The sequence below is a fragment of the Ursus arctos genome, unplaced genomic scaffold, assembly GCF_023065955.2.
Source record: "Ursus arctos isolate Adak ecotype North America unplaced genomic scaffold, UrsArc2.0 scaffold_3, whole genome shotgun sequence".
NCBI classification, from domain to species: Eukaryota; Metazoa; Chordata; class Mammalia; order Carnivora; family Ursidae; genus Ursus; species Ursus arctos.
In genome coordinates this window covers 25,314,979-25,334,728 of record NW_026622985.1, presented here as the reverse complement: position 1 = coordinate 25,334,728, position 19,750 = coordinate 25,314,979, and the positions used below count along the sequence as shown (strand labels likewise).

At 34.8% G+C, this 19,750-nt stretch overlaps 1 protein-coding gene across 1 annotated transcript in view; it reads left to right on the top strand.

Annotated features, from left to right (window-relative positions):
- PCLO (piccolo presynaptic cytomatrix protein) overlaps window positions 1–19,750 on the top strand; it is a 372,284-nt gene that overhangs the window by 266,804 nt on the left and 85,730 nt on the right. The window lies entirely within an intron of this gene.

Genomic DNA, 19,750 nt, shown 5'->3' with positions numbered 1-19,750 from the left:
AAAATAATTCACTGTCATTTTCCTAAATGTATTGGAACCTACCTAAAACGTCCCTGGGTATTTTGATAGACTGTTAGAATAAATAAACTTGAGGCATTATTGATTCATCACAGTGTCCTACTGGAGCCAGCTTGTACCAATTCACTAAGTTACGTTCTTCCCAACTTCACATTCACTGACATCACATTGATGGCTTGAATTGATCATGGTGGGAGTACTTAAAAAGTGGAAATAGATAAATGTGAAAATTAGGCTTGTTTTGTTTGTTTATTTGCTTGTTGGTTTTCAGAATGCCAGTTTACCACGACATTCCCTAATATGTAACCGAAAGCATATTATTACAAATATTCTAATGTCATGCATAAAACAGGAAAAGGTCGGAGAATTAGCCAGATAGCTAAAATAAGGTAAAGACTATGTGAATCAAGATATAACAATTATGGGGGCGCCTGGGTGGCACAGCGGTTAAGCGTCTGCCTTCGACTCAGGGCGTGATCCCGGTGTTATGGGATCCAGCCCCACAGCAGGCTCCTCCGCTGTGAGCCTGCTTCTTCCTCTCCCACTCCCCCTGCTTGTGTTCCCTCTCTCGCTGGCTGTCTCTCTCTCTGTCGAATAAATAAAATCTTTAAAAAAAAAAAAAAAGATATAACAATTATGAACGGAGCACTGAGTCTGTATAAAGTTTCTATGACTACAATCCTATCACGCCTAATGCTAGTCTTCAGGTGTTGCAATCTACTTAAGCTGTAGAAATTTACACCATTTTTTTTAAATGAGACCATTTTTAAGAATGGGTGATGTGATCATTTTCATACAGCATACTCCAGAAGGAAATGTATATAATGTTTTTATTTTAAAATAAAAAATTGCAGCAACTGTCTGTGGTACGGTTTTACAAAGATACTTGAAGAAAGATCCTCTTCACTTTATTTACACCATTGAAACTGGGAAATACTACAAATCAAGATGATTTGAAAAACAGTTTCAGTGAAGCATACTGTTATGAAATGAGACTCTTTGTACTTGGTAGCTTATGTGGCTATTTTTAAGTTCATAAATTTAAATTTAAAAAATAGATATAATACAAATTAATTCAAGAGAGAAAATTGAAATGAACCTAAAATTTTATATGCTCAAACTGCTACAAAATTTCTCATCCTTTTAGGAAGAAGTAATTTTCAGTCTACCTATTTGGTTTGAGTGGGAGATCATTAAAAGCTACATGCATATTATTTAAGATTTTTATTTTAATTATTTATTTAGTAATTCTCCCAAAGATTTGCCGAAGTGCCAAACCAGGCCTTTCAGTGAGCAAAGATCCTCTGGTTGGAGTCCAGTTCTTATAAAATGCACACCCATAATTTGTTATTTATAATTTCTAGCTTTGCTTTATTTACTCTTTCAACATAGGTCTTTAATAAAACACTTGATAGTGTTCCTTTCTATTAGATTCATTATGCTGTCTTGGTTCAATAGTTAGATCCTGTTTTTTGAAACATTAAATATTTTAAGGAGTTACTTTAACATACAAACCATCCACAAGGCTATACCTGTGTTCTGTGCCACCAGGCTAAAATGATAAAAGTTTATTCCCTTTATATGCAAAGATGAACTAACTAGAAGGCCATCAGTCCAAATGGGAATCCACAAGGACTCATCTTGTTTGACCAGTATATTTTCAGGATATATTTGTTTATGTATATGTATTTATATTTACATAGTTTTTGTTTTGTTTGTAACTATGTGCTTTATTCATGCATGGTATCCTTAGAGCCCTCACCTTCAACCTTTGATGGATTATCATAAAATTTCAGAGCAGTAGATTGGTTAAAACACAATTTTGACTTTTATGCCTGAGTTAAGGATTCACTATAACAATACCAAGTGTATATCACTGGAGTCTAGTGGATTTTTTAATATTTAAAATTTTTTGTGACGATCATAAAATTTTATTTATTGAAGGCAGTAAAGATGGTTAATTCACTATAGTTTAAAATTAATTATTTTCTTTCCTAAGGAAAAGTTATATGTATATGAATAAATAGATAAAATGTATGTTTGTGTGTATGTAACTGTATATCTCCATCTGTAGAATGAATACCAGGGAGACTTAGGAATTGATTTGATGTCTTCCAAGTGTACCTTTCTGCATTTCTGAATACAAAAGTATGTACACTGAGCCTTTTATGATTTAAAATTATCTTCCAGCTGATTGAAAACATGAATGATATTTGGTTGACCATAGAATTCTTAGATTGTATTTTTTTCCCCACTCCATACAATGAAGCTCTTGCTGAAAAACAGGTCGACCTTACTCTTTTTTCTAAGTTTGGTTATTTCTCCTACAGTAGGCTTTTCAGACTCCTCAGTGTCTCACATGCTAACACTGTCGTAGTACTCAATGCCATGGATTCTGATTGTGTTGACTTTTGGAAGAGCAAGAGTATTTGCAGTTTTCCTCTAGCTTTTTATTCTCTGGATTTGTGCATTTAAAACATACTGACCAGTCATGTAGGTTTTCCAATGCTCATAAGCCAAGTGCTACTCTCAAAGTACTGACTTACATAATGAAGGGGGAAAAAGCCCCCTATACTTCCTGAAGAAGATTTTTATTCATTGTTTTTTGAAAAATCTTTCTGAACAAGGTTGTCTATCTTGTTAAATAAGGTAGGAAAATGATGTGTTTCTGAACGCTGATAATTAGCAATAATTATTATTGTAGAATCATTAGGCTATTTGTTTTTAAGCACTCATAATAGAGGCTTGTGCCATCCCCTGAAATTAAAAAAGCAGTTAGGGAGCATTGCGTTAATCAAAATTTCCTGAGCCAATCTTTTAGTTTTACAAAATTCTGTAATTTTCTGAAAGAACTTACACAGTCAGATACTCGAAGGAAACGAATCTTCCTAAATCTTAAAACTTATTTCTCTGCAACATTACTAAACATTCTTAAGCAAATACCAGGCCAAGAATGATATTTTGCAACCTGTTATTCTTCCTTTTAATGCATAAGGTCAACTTTCTGTTGGAAAAAAAAAAAGAAGAGGATGACGACAAAAATATCTGTGGAACTAAACTACAAATTTAAGTTTCTAAAGTGCCATTTCTTGCTCTTTGCTTTAGGATTAAAATTTTAAACAACCTCAGATCAACAGTGTTGAGGCTGTGTAATGCTCATCAGTGTTGGGGCTTTAAGTGGTGTATGATATCATCTCATTTTCTCCTTTGATATTGTTATTTCTCTTTGAACTAATTTGAGCATCTAAAATTACACTTGAATATATGGACTTTAAATATATATTTAAAACTTGCCACTTCCATTTTAAATTTTTATTTTTAGAGAAATGATTATAAACCTGATTCATAGTACAATATCCATACCAGGTTCAGTATAATCAGTACCTTAACCAACGGCCTCAAAAAATTAGATGCTTCCTCTGTAATAAACTCTCTTTTCTCTGTTTTACCTAGTGAAACCTATTCGATATGATTACAATTTTTGAATTCATGACATGCTTTATTAAAAAAAAGAACTTTCCTTAAAAATAACTGTATGTTGTTCTCAGATCAAAGTACCAACTGTTTCCAAATTTGGGAAGTCCATAATACAATTATCTATGCCTCATGACAAGCAAAGACTGATAAAGACCAGGGTCGGTTCTGTGTTCCATCCACTTGTGCAAACATCACTTGTGCATGGATCTTTTGTGTCCCTTAACAATGAGAGTTTTTCCCTGCATACCCAGTGCCCAGCACAGTGTCAAATAAAACAAGATTTTAAATAGCATATATAGATATGTGTTAAATAATTAATTTTTGATTACAAATGTTGTATACTTATTGAGATGTTACTCGCAGGATTTTGCGAAGCAAATAATAGTACAGGTAGTCACATTCTACTGTTTGTTAAGAACCATGTACATTTAAGACAGCATCTATATTTAGTTAATTACCATTTTTGATTACCTTTTCAGGAAAAAAAATGTACAAAATAGAAACCATTTCCTCTGGGCACACGTTCTTACAACTTTGAGCTTAACTGCTCATAAATTTACATAAATTTACTCTAGGTTTTTGGGTTTTGTTTTGTTTGAGTTTTTCTTCGCTTAGAATTTAAATTAAGATCTCTGGAGTGGGGGGTGCAATATTGAATTTTTACTGATACAGAAAAAAACAACTCATATCTGGAAAATGCAGCACAGTTCTGTGCAGTGGCAGAGTGTGAGGAGATTTTCCTCTGGAGTTCTTCTCCGGCCCAAAAGCATTGTAAGAGGGTGAAGGGCACAGAACAGAGGAGTTTTAAATTAGACATTAAAATCTAAACTCAAAATAGCAAGTGCTTTGTGGAAATGTTTGCTGCCTGACACATGTTTCTGATTTATTTGCACTTAAATGGTGAGTGTGTTTTGCTCTCAGTCTTGTGAATTTTACTAAAACAACTCTGTGGTTGAATGTTTCCAACTACACAATAACCACAAAAAAGTCAGGGTTTGATGGTCTCTGATTCATTAGAAGAAGACATGTTTTTTCTCAGTCTGAGCCCCCTCCCCAGCCAGGGAAATTACCTTTTAAGCCTCACACAGCTTATTCACACTTTTCACCTCCTCATCTCTTGAGATGCCCAGCTCAACATCCCACACCTTCTTTTCCACCTTCCCCCCGGGATGGGAGCGGGGCTGGGGGAGCTTCTCAGAATTTCATGGTTAGATGTATGCAACTTAGCACTTAAGCGGTGCTGACTTGCAATTTTGATTACAAATGTTTGAGTGCACAAAAAAAACATAGAGAATAATATGGCAGACCTGTCTAGCCATATACCCACCATATTTATTTTATCAACATCTTGCCATATTTTTTTCATATTTTTAGGGGAAAGGGATACATGTAAGTCAATTAAGACCTCCTGTAGTCACCTGTCTTGTCCCAGACTTCCCGTACTATCCCAGAATAGATTACCAGACCTAATTTGAGGTTACTCTTTCACTTGCTCTTCTTCTTCACAGTTTTATGTATGTATTCATAAACTCTTCATATCTTGCTTGTTTCTGAAATTTTTATATAAATACCTTAATGTATTTTTGCAACTTCTCTTAGTCACGTGAAGTTTATACAATTTATCCAAAGTGGTATATGTGGCTCTAGTTCATTTATTTTCACTATGGGGCAGAATTCTATTGTACATCTCTACCATTCTATTATTGTACCTCTCTATTGTAATTTAAACATTCTCTGGTTATTTGAGTTATTTATGAGGTTTTTTTTAACTATTTCAAGCAATGCTATAATTAATTTTTTGAAGTAGTCTCCTTATGCACACATGGAGGAATTTCTTCTACAAGTTAAATTTCTGGTTATAATGACTACCTTGTTAAATAATGTAGGAGAATGTTGTATGGTTTTTTCAACAGTAGTTGATTTTTCCAAGTCGCTGTCCACAGTGTTAAGATGTTTTTACATTTGTGAGTAGTAAATGAGTCTCCTTGTTTCTCTACATCTTTGGTCCCTTTCACTAAATTTTCTTTTTCAAATGTAATGTGGGATGGTGTCTGTTGTTTTTGTTTACCTTCCATTTGGTAGTGTTGGGTGTGATAATATTTTATTAATCTTGTTAACTCTTGGGTTTTTCTCATCTGCATTTTGCCTGTTCTTTTGCTTATTCTTTAATTGGATTAGTTTGTGTGTTTCAAATTGAATTTGAGGGAATCTTTATATATTCTCGTAATCTTTTGTCAAGTAAGTGGGCTGTAGATGTCTTCTCGCAGTCATGACTTGTATTTTTTGTTTGTCCTTTTGTTTGTTTTTACACAAATTGAAATTTTAATATGATCAAGTTTATCATTTTGTTTCTGTTAAATTTTATAAATGTTCTGTATTGTTTAGGAAATTGTCCTTGCCCAAAAGTCTTAAAAATTTTACTCTATATTTCCTTCTAAAAATCATAAAATTTTTCTCCCTTTTCACATAATGTCCTGCTAGACGTAGAATTAAGTTGTTTTAATCTACTTGTGGTCTGAATAGAAACTCTAATTTTTCCCCCCACAATAAAGATAATCAGTTGTGTGTGCTCCATTTATTCAAGAGTGTGTCCTTACTCCCAGTGATCTACAGTGCTCCATCTGTCAGATATTGAATTTTTTTTATACGTATGTGGGTCTTTTATGACATCTTTTTTCTAGTCTACTGGTCTGTTGTCTATCCAAACATCATTGTCACACTTTTAATTATGATACCTTTATATTAAGTCCTGACACGTGGTAGGTACCATACTGCTGTTCTTCAAAATCCTCTTGGGACAATTCTTGACGTATGACCTTTCATACACATTTCACAATCTTCTTATCAATTTTCAGGAAAATTTCTGTTGAAATTTGATAGTGATCGTATAGAAGGAATATATTAACTTGGGAAAAAATATATCTTTTTATACTGAGTCATGTCTGTTTGAGTCTTAAATGCATTCACAATACTGGACCGTTGTCCTACGTAGAGATTTAATAATTGTATTCTGAATCACTACAATAAAATAAGTTTGGACAGTAAAAAAAATAACACAATGCAATTGTTAAACTTATTAACAATTTTGTATCATTTTATATCAACTCCTAACAATATTATATCCCCAGAAAAGGCAGAGTAGAAAATGTAAATAAAATAAAATTTTGTTTAGGAAATATAATGGGCCAAGTATAATCCTCCATGTACATATCATTGGTTCTAAGTTTCGTTTAATCACTGAAGTTCTTGAACTCATTCTCCAATTTTTTTTTAGTGTTGTATATCCTAATAGTGAAATACATTATTGACATGATACTTTTAAAATTTCATCAATTTCTATAAAAGAATAATAAATCCATAAGAACTAAACAGCTTCTATTCAGTGAACCCAAAACAATCATTTGATTTTAAAGATAACTTGTATCTATATTATTATTATTGATGATTAAATAAAATTTGTTTACAAGATTTTTAGAAAGCCTTTTGGAGCCAAGATAGGAATATAGTGTTAAGATCTAAATGTAGCTTCAAGAACCTTTTAATGAGTCAGCAGGGACATAGAATAGGAGAGTAAGAATTTAAAACCATTGATGTCCACTGCTTGCTTTTAGCTTTAGCCTGGGCTGTAGGGAAAGTTAGCTTCTCCCAGGTCATTATACCTGTAAAGAATGAATTTATCTTTTGTTCATCCATTTGTTATTCTGTGAGGAAATATGCCTGTAGTATAAATTCTAATTCATGGATATTGTTAAGTTCTTAGCTTCTAGTTGTTTCAGTGTAGGTGGTATTGATCCAACTAGCTAGCTCTTTGTAGAGATGATTTGACAGGGTTTGTGGCAAGAAAATGCTGTTGGCTTTATGGTTGACTATCAGTGATTGGTGTGAAGGTGAGGCTAGCTGTTTTTGGAGTGGTGGTGTTGATGTGAGAAGTTGGCCTCCGGAAATCCTTGTTATGAAGAAGTCTATGGTAGGAGAGTTAACTCCAGTAGTATTGTTAGAAGACGCACTCCTGTGTAACTTAAGGGAGAATGTTCCTAGGCAAAAAAGTCTCTATTTCTGCTTATGCTTTTTTGGCATATGTTACAGATGGCATGGCAGTGATCAAGGTTGGAGATCAAGAAACACACCACACAGATGAGTGAGCTTCCTTGTTCTTGGTCCTGGGGGATTACCAGGTACGGATTGGTCATTAGTATGAGATTTCTCAAAATTCCTGCAAGCTGGTATGTCAGGCACACGTGATAAAAGATCACATTTCATGTTAATACAAAGATTTTCTAATAAATATTTAGGAATCTATCTTATGGAAAGAAAAATGTAAGCTTGGGGCACCTGGACTGGTAGGTTGTCATGTATTATTTTTGGGATGCAGTGATATCAGACTTACTTTGTCAGGACATAAATGATTAGCTGTGTTGCCAGGACAAAGAAATATATTTATCTTTTTTATCCACTTATTTTGAAATTAGAGGAAAAGTATGTTTGAGTCATAATATTTCTGATAGGGATATCAAGAAAACTAAATAATTGTCCTGTTTTGTACATTTTTTTAGTGTAATAATCCATACCGTAATCTGATTGCCTTTATTAACAAGGGTAGCATACCTTGAAATATTTATGTATGTTCAAGCGATACTGCTTCTTGATGAACAATTGCTTCTATACTTAAATTTCTGGATTTGTCTAGTCAGTATGCCGTAACAGGCTACCTTGTAGTGTGTGTGTGAATTGGAGTGGTTATTTTGGAAGCAAGGATGCTGAACTGTCTTTAATATTCATACTAGATCTTTATCAGCCAATGCTTCAGCATGTCCCACATACACAGACAATGTTTTTCAAGTCAGACAGGTCAGGGTTTAAATTCAGCTGTTGCACTTGACTGCCTGGATACATTGTTTAACTTTTAGTAGCTTGGTGTTCTCAGGAGGGAAATTTAGATAATAATAGTCAGATTTAGAAATAATGTACCAGAAGCATTAAATATAGTGTTTGGCATAGTGTTTTACATAAGTGGAGAAAAGATCATGTTTACTTCTACTTTGGAGATCTTTGATGGTAAGAAGCATATTTGCTATATTAAGCTTGAATTCTGTGTCCCTTATACCTGCTCATGTGTAGATAATTGACCATAGTCAGTTCTGATCTCTGAACTGCAGGGACACAGAATATTTCTCATTAAGAAAGCACCGAACTTGGGTCAGAAAACTTGGAATTAAAGCCATCTTCATGACTTCAGCCAAGTTGCTTATGTTCTCTGAGTCTCCTTTTATCTCATCTGTACAAATGAGAGGTTTCAAGACCTGTCTCACAGGGTTAATGGAATGAAAGGAGCTGAAATATTTTATATGCTTTTTTAACTATAAGGCACTAGGCTAGCTACAGAAGTTATTTTCTTAGGGACAGATAAAATTGTTTTCATAGATGACGATAAATCTTACAAAGCTCAGGCTTCCTATAGGGGAATACTGAACTGTTTGAGCTGTCTGCTATACTGGAATATTATTTCCATTCACAGGCCTGAATTAATTAAAAACAAACAAACACCTCCTGCCTGAAGTGATTAAGCCATTTCTCATTTTAACAGGAAAACCAAAGTTTTGGCTAATCTTTGAAAAGGCTTCTAAGTCTTTCTTCTTATCAACAGTCTGCTAATCAGTACACCTCAGGTCTGATTAAAATCTGTGGACGCACACGCAATGAATATCTGTTCATGTAACTTTCATGGTCTGTTAGTCACTGAAAACACATCTTGTTAGAGAGCAGACCTGTGGTGTAGGCGTCAGATGTCTGGCGCTCAGTGTCTGGACTCATTTTTCTCATCAGCTCCTTTTGTGTGGGACTTTTGACAAATCACAGAAGCCCATCAGGTTTTATGCATTGAATGTACAGAATCCTCCTCGAGACCCTTCTATCATGCATACTTAGGAGGCACTTTACCTGTTGAAGAGATGTCAGGGAGGTTCACTGTTGAGAAGAAACATGGTTACAGGTTTGTAACGAGAAGGTAAAATGGTAGCATGTGAACCATGAGCTGAGTGTGTTGGATAAAATGAAAATTCAAGCACTAGCATTAAGAAGGTGAGAGTGATTACATGGGATGAAAAGAGAAATGAGACCAGAATGGAGAAATTATGCCACTAATGAAAGTTAAGTCTCAGGGCTCCCCCTCACTCTACAAGCCCCCTACACAGCTCCAGGAAGTTCTGGGCAACGGGTGATGTTTGTGGCATCTGTTGCTTTTTCGGCATTTGTAATTTGTTGTGGTTGCTTTTGTCCTTTTAACAAATATTCACTTGTATCCCGTTTTGTATTCATAATTTTATATATTTTTCCTTAAAACTGCATGAGCCTCAGGCCCTGCAAAACTTGAATTCATCCATGTATGAGATGTTTCTTAATGGGAAGGACACTGAGGAGCATACTGCAGAATTGTCTAAGAGCCTATTGGGGTGCCGTGGCAATATAGTGAAAAGTTAGTTGGATGTAAAAAAAATAAAAATTAAAAAAAAGAACAGGGAGTTTGGAGAGAAGGTTGTTGTGAAGGAGTGGTGGTGATATGAGGAATGCCAGGAGTAATGAAGAATGAATATGGGTTACAGTATGTATTCAGTAACTACCCTGCACAGAGTCTATCTAGAATGATGCAGAATGATACGATGTACCCTGCTTTGAAGGTGCCTACAGTCTAGAAAGGCAGTGGATAGAAGGTACTCATTGTGGAGGTAAGGTTTGATGAGGGTCTAAATGAATAAAAATATAAAATAAATCCGAAGAGCTAGTTAAGGGGGAAAAAAGCTATTTCTTTCATGACTTTTTATGGGCACTTTATGTATTTTTTTCAGTTGCAATAAGAGAAATCTAGAAATTCAGAATACACTGGTTTATTCCACATGCATTAGAACCAATACAGTAACTAAGTGGAGCTTACAGACTTGTCTCCTCCCATCCCAAAGAATCCCAGGTAACCTTCAGGTAATTTCTAACAGCAGATTGTTAACTTCTCAAGGCAAGGAACTGTCTAGTAACTGAAACAGATCTTTCCAGGCTTTCATTTATTTCACTTGTTAATTTTTAAAATAGTTCAGCATAGTTACAGCATTCTGCTATGTTCCAGACAGAGTGATGAGTGTTGAAGCAGAAAGAATATTCTGCAGAAATTCAGGTTTTCAGGTTTTCATACCAGCACTCAGTGAATTCAGATTAAAGGCTTTTCAACTGTATAGTAAGTTACACTGAGCACTGGAAGAAAATAAGATTTCTCTCTTAAACTGCTTTTGTTTACTTTACTCTCGAGGCTTTCCTAGATCCTCATCATTGTCATTTATGGCGCTTGAGTCTGCTGAGGTCTATGAGTGATCCGTTTATTTCTATAATTTTTTTTAGTACGTGCTATATAGAGCGATCTCTCTTGACCCCGTGGGGACATAAAGAAAGAAAGCATGGACTGTACATTTTAGTAGGTGAGACAGAAAAAAGCAAAGTTATTTATAAGTAGCCTGTATTAAATGGTAATATGTGCTAAGGAGAGAAATACAACAAGGAGCAGAGATATGCCTGTAGGAGGGTGGAGTTGCAAGTTTAGAGGGGCTGTTCATGGAGGGCCTCACCAAGAAGGCAGAAATGGAGAAAAGCCCCCAAGGAGAGGAAAGAGTGAGCCAGAAGTTATCAGTATTACAGCAGACAAATGAAAAGGGCAAAGGCCCGGAGCAAGATCATGCCTGGTGTGCGGCAGGAAAACTAAGACAGCAAGGAGCCCATTGTGGCCTCAGCTAGTGAGCATGTGAGAGAGGACAGCAGAAGTTTCAGTTACAGTAGTCACAGAGATCGAATCTTGTGGGCCACTGTAAGGACTCCAGCTTCCACTCGTGTAGGATGAGAAGCCCCTGGGCTGACACAGAAGCAGAATGACATTTAAATAGGAACACTCATCTCTTTCTCTCTCTCTCTCTCTCTTCAAGTAAATAAATAAATCTTCAAAAAAATAAAAAAGTGGATGGTGGAGGGGTCAGGGGGTTTTGTCTGGGCCCCAGTTGAGCATCTGACTCTTAGTTTCAGCTCAGGTCATGATCTCAAGGTTGTGAGACGGAGCCCCTCTTTGGGCTCCAGGCTCAGTGGGGAGACTGCTGGAGAGTCTTTCTCTCCCTCTGTCCCCCCCCCTCCACCGCTTGTGTGTGCACAGGCTCTTTCTCTCACTCTCTCTCTCCAAATAAATAAATCTTTTAAAAAAAATTAAAACAAATAGGAACACTCTGAGTGCTGTAACTAGAATAGTTAGAAGGAGTAAAGGGTAGAAAGAGAGAGACATAATGAGAAATTATAATATTGAATTTGTATATATTTGTACATACATACACAATACGATATATGTGTTACATTTTAGCTCTGTGAAAATGACTTCAGTGTGTTCATTCATGTGTTCCTATACATAATATTCAAAATTAGTAAGCCAAAAGTCACTCCCCTATATTTTTAAAACATAAATCCCTACATACCATAACAGTCCTACAGAGTGAAGCATGGAAGAGACTGACCCGAACCTTCCAGAAGTGGGAGGGCCACAGGGGAAGCAAGGTGTAGGCCCTCTCCAAACTGCATGATGTTATTAAAATAACAGTTTGATTATTGTAAACCTTGCCTCTATGCCTTATGTTGTCAAATGAATTGAGTCCGAATTCATTGGGACCTACCAGGCCTGTGGTGGGCATACACCAACCTGATGGAACTCATGAGGGTCCATCCTCACTCCCATTTCTCAGCTTCCTACTCACCAGCCCCCCGGAGTTCTCTCATCCTGAAGCCGGACTTTTGTTCTTCCATGGCGCTCCTACTCCTCCCTGGGAGAAAACATATCTGGAATCATAACTGATTGACCTTAGTGACCCAGAATCTAGTCCTCTCTCTGATACATACTAAATATCTGTCAACTTGATGTGGTATGTTTTATCATAATTAAATACATTCGCTTATTTTGAATTTGCACTTAATTCTACAATATTAGCTGTAAAAACAGTCAAGATTTTGTAATTAGGTTCTGTGTATCTTAAACAGGAAAAAAGCCCTTAGAATGCCAGTATTCCTGAACTTAGAGTAATCGGGAGAGCTGGCTTTTGGAACTACCACTAAATCTAATTTCTAAAGCTGAGGTTTCACATCAGTAAAAGTAGGGGTAAGTTACACTTACCCTATACTACTGGAATGCTGTGAGGATAAAATGAGAAAAAGTGGGCAAAATCATTTCATAAAAAAAAAAAAGTCCCATATTGATGCTATTAACATAAGTGAAATGGGTCTCATTTTACTTCTTTTAAATCAAAAGGACTTCTTATAGTTAGCTGGTATATGTATGAACGTCCTTCGTAATTCATTTAGTATACGTTGCCATTAGTTTTTATAGTTGTAATCATGTTTGCTTATGAATTAGGAGAAGAAGTTTCTCTACATGAATTTTTTAAAGCTGAAGGGAAAATAGTTGAGTTTTGTGACATCAATAGATAGCTATTGAGGTTAAACTGTTGTCTTTAGGGGCGCCTGGGTGGCTCAGTCCCTTAAGCCTGGGACTCTTGGTTTCGGCTCAGGTCATGATCTCTGGGCATGGGATCCAGCCCTGCTGGGCTCTGTGCTCTGAGCTCATTTGTGAATCAGCTCAGGGATACTCCCTCCCCATCTTCCCCCCTCCTTCCCTTCCCTGCCCCCCTCCCCCAACACTCTCCCGCCTGTGCAATTGCTCGTACTCTCTCACGTAAATAAATAAAATCTTTTTAAAAAATGTTGTCTTCTTAGGCAGTCCTTGTTTTTCAATGGAAAAATCAGTTACTGTAATATGTTTAATATTATTATATGTATTGAAATATCATTTTACATATTAAAAGTGATTTAGAACTTTTGGAATGAAATTCTGCCATCTCATGATATTTATTATTGAACATCTCTCAAGCCAATGTAAATTATTTGCTAATTTTTCTTTGATATGTAAGAAGTAGAATTTTGATACGTCCTATGAAGTAACTTAACACCTAATTCATTTTATTTCTTTAAGATTCTCTCAGGATGATAAAATGGATATCGATTTTTTTATTGTTTGAAATGACTTCTTTATTTTATTTATATCCCTTTGCTCCTCAAATGGTGAAAGAATTTATACATTAAAAGTTCACGATTTTAATTTCAATTATACCATTCGTAACAATGATATAGTATCTTTGGCTCAAAAATAAGCAAATTATTGTTGTAATATTGTAACATGTTGTAATATTTCTAGTGATGAGTACCTAGGTCAGGATAAAAACTCCCTACTTCTTTGTCAAAAGAAACATTCTATTTTCTTATTCAGTAGACTAAGTATATTTACTTTTACCTTTTGCTTTTAAATTTAGTTTGGGAGATTTCTTTTTAGAATTTCCCTTTTCAGAAATATCTTTTTATCTGATTTTACAAATGATTTAAAGTTACAATTCAGTAATCAAAGTTCTGTGCTTTCCATCTGTCAGCTAATGTTTGAAATGGAATTGATATTGTCCTTATATATGTTAATTCTCAGTGGAGCTGATGATGATGGTGATGATGATGGTCTTGCCACTGATCCAGATAGCTCCTGTATTTATTAGAAGACTCCTTTCCTAGAATTAAGTGATGATATATTAGGTTGGAATCTGCTGTCTGAGTAGTGGGATACATTTAAATAACATTAAAAAAAGAACAATGCAGAATATATGAATATTAAAAAAGGTTAAGACCATAATTAAAGTTAAAATCCTTAATGGTTCACTAGAGATACTTAAAGCAGAGGAGGCAACAGTTAATGCAAGCATTTCTCATGTCCAGTTGCATCACCTAACCTAGCTTCTAATGTCCATTCAATTAACTATGTATCTTTATATTCATGAGTGCATTTTGGATTAGTGTGTTACACTCTATTTAATGGTATGAATCTGGTAATACCATTGAATTAGAAAGTCACTTGAAAACATCCATTTTGTTCTGACAAAATGAATTGGGAAATTAAGAAAAGTTTATAAATCACCAATTATCAGGGAAATTCAAATAAAAATTCAAATAAGATGATGACATCACATACCTATCATTGGATTGCTCCACATGTCATATTCTTGAAATTATTAAAATTTTACTAATCAACCCATATCCTTTTTCCTGTCTTATTCAGACACATTCTGTTTTAGTCTGTTTCATATAATATGACTAATTCTAAATACCATAAAAGTAGCCATAGAGTGACCTTAGCATCTGTACCAATCCTTCCAGGAAATACTGGACTGTAATACTAGATTATTTTAGAGGTTATAGTGATTAGAAACACAATCCTATCATGATAATCTTCAAGTTGAACCACAAATCACAGCTAATTATATTCCCCTTTTTACCTTTAAAAAGCATGAATTTGCAATAGCCCATCTTGTCTCATATAGGATTTTTTTTTCCTTTTTAAAGGCTGAACAGTATTCTACTATATGTATAAACCATGTTTCCTTTATCCATTTATGTATCAATGTATATTTAGATTATTTCAGTGTTTGACTATTGTGTATATAACTATAATGAGCATGAGAGTGCTACTGTCTCTTTGAGATTCTGATTTCAATTATTTTGGATAAATACCCAGAAATGGGATTGCTAGATCATGTGGTAATTCTGTTTTGAATTTTTAGAAAACGTCATACTATTTTTCATAACGGTGCACCATTTTACATTCCAACCAATGGAATATAAGGATTCTAATTTCTCTTCCTCTTTACCAACGCTTACTGTCTTGATTTTTTTGATAACGGCCATTCTAACAGTTGTTATTTTTATTTGAATTTCCTTGATAATTGGTGACATTGGGTAAGCCTTCCTACATTATTTTCCCTTAAAACAGCAGTGTGATATTTGCTTATTTCTGGGAGTGGAGTAGAGAAGAGATGGGAAAGTCAATTAGCTTTTTTTTCATCCCTAATTGACATTTTTCATCCACCATAAATGGTGCATCCCACAAAAACTTTGCTTGTTCAACAATCTTTTCATTTTTTGCATGTCCAAGTCTTCAAATAAAATTGTCATATAGAGGGATGCCTGGGTGGCTCAGTCGGCTAAGTGTCTGCCTTCTGCTCAGGTCATGATCCCAGGGTCCTGGGATTGAGTCCCTCATAGGGTTCCTTGCTCTGCTGGGTGAGCCTACTTCTCCCTCTGCCTGCCGCTCCCCCTGCTTGTGTGCTATCTCTCTCTCTCTCTCTCTGACAAATAAATAAATAAAATCTTAAGAAAAAATAGTCAATTAGATAATACAATTTTTAAATTAACTTTTTATTATAATTAAAATGGAATTATAAATTATGTGTTCTTTGTGCTAGATTTTACATATCTGAGCACCATTTATTTAGGTGTGCTTTGAGGTAGGTTTAGTTGGCATAAACTGAATGAGATTTTCTATTTGCTGATACTAGCATTGGCCTGAGAGATAGATGAAGTTCATACTTCTGCACTACCATTAACTAACTGTGTGATATTGGAAGTCATGTCAACTCATGTTTCACCTTTCTGATGTATTCTATAAGAAATGAAAACTAGAGCATCTGCAAGGATCTTCCTTGCTTTATAACACAAGTCTATAAAATAGTTGTGACCTGCTTTTACAACACATTTTATTTATATGATTCTTTTTCAGTGACCTTTTTATTGTTGACCATTAATACTGCAAATTATGTGGTTATCTATTTTCTTTGTAATTATCTTTTTTATGATTAGAACTAAATCTGTTTTAGATCTGAGGGTGTAGCAGTCATTGGTTCTAAATATTTCAGTGTATTCAACCTGGGAAAAAAGAGTGGGTGAGCCCAGACAGTTTAACTACAGTCTTTGATATTTCTTAGATATTTTTTTCTATTTACAATGTTGTGAGAATTTTTTTATTTTGTAAATTAATTTCATTTGAGAATATACATATGCATGCCATACTTTGCCTATTTTAATTGCTTGTTTTCATAAAAAGTGTGAATGAAAGAAGAAACATGGGAAATAAATTGCTCAAGACCTCATCCCAAATTAATGATAATTTTAAATACAGAATTCAACTTCTTTAATTATGAGCTGTCAAAAAATTTGGCACCTGGGAGGCTCAGTTGGTTAAGTGTCTGTCTCTTGATCTCAGCTCAGGTCTTGATCCCAGGGTTCTGAGTTCAGGCCCCACGTTATATCTATATAAGCTGTATAACATTACTCAAAGAACTCTTGTCACTAGTATTATCATAGCATATACTTTTGCTTAACTGTTTTCATTTATATTGGGCTTTTTTATTTAGTACAAAAATATGCAATAATTTAAAGCAAAAAGTAGAAAGTTACCCCAAATCTCATATATATATATATATATATATATATATATATATATATATATATATATGTTTAATACTACTGAAATTTGGAAGAATATGCATTTATAATATTTACATTGAATATTCTAATGAGTTTAGTTCTATTATCTTTATACTGTGAAGACAGGATATTGTGATATCTCACATGTTTTAAAATGTAGAGCTTACTAGAGTTAAAAATTTTGGTATTTTAGTTTGAAAACAGCTTTTAGTTTGAATGGCATTATTAGCACTAGGTACTTTGGCATGTAAGTAAAAAATTTTTTTATTATTTTAGAAAGAATGGGAGGGGCAGACAGAGAGGGAGAGAATCTCAAGCAGACTACATGGAGCCTGGTGCATGGCTTGATCTCACAACCCTGAGAACATGACCTGAGCTGAAACCAAGAGTTGGTCACTTAACCAGCTGAGCCACCCATTTGCACCTGGCATCTAAGTTTAAACCACATTTAATTCAGACTACAAACTGAATGTTCCAGCCTCTGAGTTAACCAATCCAGAAACAAATGTGGCAATGCCCAGAGAAGGTAAACTAAATAGGGTATTCCGTGGGGGCCCTGGGGAGCCAACACCGGCTCCAGTAGCCTGAGCAATGACTCCAGAGAGCAGTGAGAGGAGATGTGGGGAATGCAGAAGAGAAAAATTAGATGACATGATTCCTGTGCTTGAATATCTTAGTATATTGTAAGGAAAATTTGTAGATAAGGAAAAACAAAACCAATATGTAAATTTCAGGATCCAAAATATTTGTTCAAATCTTCATATAAAGCTCCAGCTAAAAAATTGCATTTTCATAAATTGTAAACAAGCAGTTGTTTTTTCTTTGTGCCATAGTCATAGTCTTCTCCCTCTCACAGAGTAGAAATAAACCGTAACAGTGATCTAGCAATACAATCTTCCTTGAGGAACCCAATGATGGCAAATTAACCAGTTTGCTGCAGGTCACAACAGCTAGTAAATACCCAAGCTAAATGTGAACACAGTATGATTATGGAGAAGAGAAAGTATCAGCAGTCAGCAGTACACTGGTTCATGAAACACATTTCTGATAAAGTATCTTTCTGTAGCTAGCACATATGCTCCTTATTAAAAGAAGGGCAGAATTTAATTTTTAATGCAAAATATCAGACACACACACGTTGTTGTATGTGAAAATATTATTAGACTATTGGTTAAAAAAACAAAATGTAACATTTTATTGTAGCCCTTTTTGGCAATTCAGACTACATTCTCAATAAAATGAATTTCAGATTATCTTCCTTTCAGTGTATCTCTAAAGACATTGTCCTAGTCAATGGAAGTTTTTCTGATGCCCTATTCAAGTTGTGAAGCCATTTTATTTTTATTTTTCGATTTAATTTTATTTAAATTCAATTAATTACCATATAGTATATTATTAGTTTCAGAGGTAGAGTTCCCTGTCTCATCAGTTGTATATATACAACACCCATTGCTCATTACATCACATGCCCTTTGAGGTCATTTTAAACTCAACTCATTCAGGTAAACCAGGGAAACAGGGTTCCTGCAAGTCCCTAAGGATACCTCTAGAGTATGGAGGGTGAAGGAGAAAGCAGGCAGAGAGAGACTACTTCAGTGACAGTCACTCCGGGTTTATGTATGTTATGTACTGAGGCTCTGTTTTAAGTTTTGATCTAACTATGTATTCCATGAGTAAAAATAATAGCAATCATAATGACAGTGACAAAAATGGCAATATTATTATGAGATTAGCTCTTCAAAAAGATACTTTTCCAACCTTAAGATTTTCTGCTTCTAGATGTGTTTTCTCAGGAAAATACATCTGGGTTTTTAATGTCTTGTCATGATCGAGGGAGTATCCTTTGTCCTGTAAATAAGCAGGACGCTATTCAAATACTATTTTTTCCCGTTCCCAAAGATACCCTTTCTCCACTCTTTTTTCCCTTCCTGATTTTCCTTTCTTCCACCATTTTTTCTTCCTTTCATGTTAATGTATAAATTGGTTAAAGTTCTAAAATATTAAAAAATAATTTTATGAAAGAGTAAAATCCATCTATCTATGTATTTCTCTTATATTAACAGTCCATCTCTTGAAAATGAATGAGTAATTAGTATAACTGATGTGGACAATGTATTGGACCCCTGAAACTCACTTGCAGGGTTTGTTCACGATTTAGAAAGCCAAGGCAAATGACTATTTCAAATTCTGAGTTTTTGCTGCTGCTGCTAATTTATAAAGGACTTTTGAGAGCAAATGTCCCGATTTAGGAAATTAATCTATAGTCATGATTAATAATATCAATGGAGAAAAGGTGCAAAACAATAAATTTTGATTAATTTATTATATACATATATTTTTTTAATTAAGTTTGGCTTTTGTTTTGTTCTGTTACCCTAATGGCATAGATTCTCATTCCATAGCACGCCCGCGTCATTGGTTCATGTAAGTTTCCCTCATGTGTGTATGTCTGTGTGTGTGTGTGTGTGTGTGTGCATATGTATGAGTGTGTATGGTTTTTGTGTTTGTTCAGTTATTAATTCATTTTCTTTTATCTCATTTTCTTTTCCCACTTCCTTCTTCTGTTCATGAGCAACTATTACAATTTACAGAATTTGTTATTTTTTGTAAAATATATGTTACTTGGTACGAATAGAATTTTCATGTCCATCAAATGTATTTCCTATAGACAGATCCTGTTTCTCACTTGGTTTTACTTGGAAAATAGTTTTAAGGTGGAGCCACCTTTTGGTGTTAATGCCTGGCATGGTCTCTTACCTGCACCCTCTGCCCGGTGTTTTCCATCTTGAGCACTTACTATACTCTCATTGTCCCATTTCTCCTGAGACCGCCCCCTCCCACAAATAGACACTCAACAAGATTTCTGAGTCATAGAGTATACATGTGTTTA